The following is a 4,673-nucleotide window of genomic DNA, read 5'->3' as shown; positions in this document are numbered from 1 at the left end:
TTTGGCAGAACGCATGATCCCGTGTACGGCAATAAAACAGTGTATAAGATGCCGCTGAGAGTTCAATAACTTCAGGGTTTATTTACTGATAGAATTTATACCCTTTTCCACCTAAGAGTAATTAGCATAAGCCCATCTGCGGAAGCGTGTGGCAGAGTACACTAAGAGACTGCGCAAGTACGGTATTTTAACTGAAGGCCCAGTGAAGTACTTGCACTGCACACAAGAACTAAACTATTCTGACCTCCCCTTTCTGCAATAGTTGGTTTCAGAGTAGCTGTCTCCAGTCTCTCAAAAAAAAAGAAAAGTCAAAGCTCTCCTTACCAGGACAATCCTCGTCCGAACTGTGTCGTCTTTTCCTGCACCGAGGTTTTACAGGTGAATCTGTCTCTTCCACGGATGCGTTTGCAGGGGCAGTTCCTGAAGTGAATTGTCTCTCCTCTGCCCCTGGAGTACTGGATTCACATTTCACACTAGTATTCTCCTGAAAACCAACCAAAGAAAAAAAAGGAATAAACCCAAAGACCACCCCCTATTTTCTTGTAATCACTTTAGGGACAAAATAACGATTCTCCTCCACTCCAAAAGGACACCTAACAAGGGCTGAACACTGCCTAGATGGTGTAAGTTCTTTTCACTCGGAGTTACGGCTGCCAAATTGAACCTCGAGCTCTCACAAACTGGCATATTAAGCAAAAGATGAAATCGGAAAACCACTGTACAAAGCGAGGGCACAACATCCTCACCGGCTGAGCTTTGCCCTCAGTTACCAAACCAGCTCTGAGAAACAAGCTACAAGAAACCCAGGGGCGCTCCTTGTTACCAACACGTGTGGAGCGATGACACATCCAGCTCAAACAACTCGCCAGAGCTGGGTGATGCAAAACTACACGGGCGAGCCACACACTTCTGGGTGGGAGTCCCACCCCACCCCATCCAGTGGTTGAGACGTTAAATCATAACCTGTCGCTTGCTTTGTGGAGCCCTCTGCTGCTGCTCCCCAGGGATTTTGCAGGCAGCCATTTACTGAACTGCTCTATTTCCATGACCATCTGGCAAAAATCCATAGGCTTAAGAAAAAAAAAAAGCCAAACCACCAAGTTACGTTTCTGTTCCACTGCGGCAACAAAGGCCCAAAGTGAAGCACTTGGGACTTTACCTCTAGACAGAAAGATGTTCTCACCATCACCTGCTCTACAGCATTCATCTCCTCTGCAAATATCCTACCAATCCATGTCCCAAAGATAAGGGATTGTTCAAAGCCTGCAACGTGTCCTTCTACTAAGGAAAAAAAAAGCCTTTTCAAAGTGCTATGTGCGAGTTGTACCTCCCTGCACCCCTCACCTGCTCTGGACTGCACGGTCCCTCCTGAGCAACCACGACGGAGGACTGAGCTGGTTGTTCTCTCAGTTCTTCACAGGCTTCCTGGGGGGTCACAGCTTCTTGTGCCACGTCACCAGCAGCACTTTCAGTGGACACACTGTCGTGGGTGGCACTTGATGTGTCCGAAAATTCTTGACCGAGAGAGTCCTCACTGGAGTAAACGTCGTCCCAGCTCTCGGTCTCAAGCAGCAGCGGGGTTCCGCTGCCAGACTGGCTCTCTGCAGCTTCCTTGGGCGCCGTTTCAGCTTGGGATGATGGACACAGCTCATCAAGCCGAATCACGGGAATCCCTTCAAAATCGTCTGCTGAATTCTTGTTTTCATCCTCTGGGTCATATGGCCAGTCAGAGGGCAGAAGGTCCGCTGCATAAGGGAACTGCCCTGGTGGGATCTGGGAGAAACAAAATCCAGCAAACACGGGTATCAAACAATCGCAGGGACAGGATGGGGGTTGGCTCGGTAAGGCTTTCAGTTGTATTTTTTAAGATCCTAACCAGTGTTTCACTTTGGTTGCACTGCTTGTTTCCTGTCTGAAGTAGCCAGGACTTCAAGTAAGAGCTGGGTTACCAAGTCACCAGTCCAGGGAGGAGATCATCCCTGCCAAAAGCAGACCGACCAACCCACCCACCCACACTGCAACAACTTCTGCCTCTTCTCAGAGGACCTCAGCTCGAAGCTGTTACAACACAGATCATCTTCTTGGGTGCGCTGTAGGATCTCGTACGCACTTCCAAGAGGAGAAAGTGCCCCCACAAAGATACAACTCAAATCCTTCTAGTTTATCTAGAAAAGATACGAGAGACAAGGATGGGAGGGAGGCTGCAAGGAAGCGGTAGAAGAGCAAGAAGTCAGGACTCAAAACACTAATAGTTTGCTGCTCATTGGAGCTCCAGAGGAAAAACGGTCTAATGTAGCAAAAGTGCTGACAGGGAAGCTGAGCATTCCACGTAGAAGATTAGCATAGTGTGCTCAGGAGGTAAAGCACAACCACCCCTTTTTGAGGACTTCTAGGACTAAAACAGGGTGGCTTGAGTGCTTGGGCAATCATTCAGAAGTCGTTCAGGTTCAATTCCATTCTCCAATAACACGGCTGATCATCATTCTTCTGAGACATAAAAGCAAATGACTTAGGACTGCTTTGAAGCTCAGGAAAGTTTTTCTTCTTGCTTCAGTTCCACGAGGAAATACTCACAGTTCAATAAAAATGCTAAGAGCAACAATCAAACAGCAGGGCTGCTGGCTTAAAAAAAAAAAAAGGAAAAACGGAAAAAAAAAAGCCCACAAAAATCCCACTACGCTGCTAACTTGAATTACAGAACTACTCGTTTAACGCTCAGCCGCTCTTTGAAACAGATAATTGTAAACCACGTTACTCTCACTTTCTCAAGAGGATCAGTTTTCCAGCCGACACCCTTCACTCCACAAGCCCCCGAACCCCCAGTCCATTCAGTCTCCTCCGCTCTCGCCCCACCACAGTGCGCTGCACTCACCTGGCAGAAGCTGCAGTGGGTGCCCAGGGAAGGTGCAGCACCAGCACAGCCGGTCAGAGGAGCAGTGTAGGCTGGGGGCGAGGAAGACGGCAGGGCAGCTGCAAGGATTCAAGCACAGTTAGCAGACTCCCAGAACTTGGGGTTGGTATGCACAGTTCTAGCGCTCCCTTGGATTAAACGGTTCGGTACATGCACAGAAACGTGTTATTACCTCCCAAGTCATCTTAAGACCGATTTCCTCGCCTTTAAAAATGTTTATTCTAACATAAGTGTACATATATTAAAAACATAACCTGTACAATGGATACACACACACAGAAACTTCATAATCACAGTCTTTTGTAGCTAATATCCCCTTTTTGACTTGGCTGCTTGACTTTCTCATCCCAACACAGAAAAGCAGAAAGTGGCTCCACGTAGGAAGAGCCGACCTGTTCATACACACACTCACACGGAAATTCAGGGATTTTAATCTAAAAAGTAACTTTGTAGAGGAGGCAGTATTCTGCAGGCCCTATTTTTGGGTGGCACGCAGAGATAATTTAAAAGCAAAGGTATTCTCTGCAGGACAGGTAACCTTTAAAATCTGCAATCACACTCAGAGAAACCCTTGACAAAATCCCATTTAGTCCCACGTTCATCAGAAGGAAACGTTACCAGTATAACAGGAGACGGCAAACAGGTCGGAACAACCCATTTACGAGGCCTCACACCTCCCTGGGGTTTCACAGGAGAAAGCTGCTACCAGAACCCATGGGGTTTAAGCATATACACATGACAAGAGCATTGTAGAAAAACATTTCAAGGTATCACTTTTCAGTATCTTCTTGAAAAGCAAGCGCAGAAATTTCTTTCGTACCTGTTGGACAGTAGGCTGCAGAGTACGGCACTGAAGAAGCGTAGCTGCTGTAACTTGGACACGACGTGGCCACGGACCGGGACCACTGATGGAGCGGCAGGATGGAAGGAACAGCCTGCAGGGTGTAGTTGACGTTGGTTGAAGAGGCCTGTTGGGGTCACAGAAGGGCAGATCCTTTAGCAGGAAAAGCTGGGGAAGCCTCACACACTGGAGGCAACGCAGGAGAACCCTGCCGTGTTCTGCAAGGCACTGGGGTCTGGTGGAAACTCACTGATGGTAAAGTGCCTCGGTTGTGAGACGAGGTCCATACACAGTAGTCAGGATGGACGCTGACGTCATAACGGTGACTCAGCTGTGCTGTGGTCACCAGTCCTGCAGCGGGTACAAAATAAAGCAAAATGAGTGTTAAGGACGGGTTTTCACAGGCGATGAAGGGCAATAGGAGGACCCATTCCAGCTGAAGCCCCCCTTTATTGATCACCCCAACTAAAGGTTCTGAAGGGAGGACACCGTTTCAACCTCCTAGCTCTGAGGGAGGGTCACCGCTCCACCTTCACAGGGCTTTTGCCTCCCTGGAGCAGGCTGTACTGCAGAGCAGGCTGGTATTTGGGCTAATATATAACACTTGCACTGTAAACCAGGTTTGTTTAAGACACATATAAAAAATCTGCAAAAGAGGTTGTCTAAGGCAAGAAAAATCAGACTGTCCCTCAGCTCAAGGAGGAGGAACGTTCATCTGGCAGAGCTGTGCCAGCCCCACGGAGATGGGGTGAGGGTGTTCTTGGTGTAGCGCACCACGGGGACCGTCCTGTAGTGGACAGGCAGACGGAATCACACATGAACCACGCTACCCGTGCTCACTGGCAGCAGATCTACCTGCGCGAAGAACACCCGTTTGCCTACCCTGGGTGAACCGAGCGGCCACCGGCAAGGAGAGGCAGC

This window comes from Leptosomus discolor, chromosome 18 (assembly GCF_034619465.1).
Source record: "Leptosomus discolor isolate bLepDis1 chromosome 18, bLepDis1.hap2, whole genome shotgun sequence".
Taxonomy (NCBI): domain Eukaryota; kingdom Metazoa; phylum Chordata; class Aves; order Leptosomiformes; family Leptosomidae; genus Leptosomus; species Leptosomus discolor.
The sequence above is the reverse complement of the archived record's forward strand: the minus strand, read 5'-3'. Positions refer to the sequence as shown.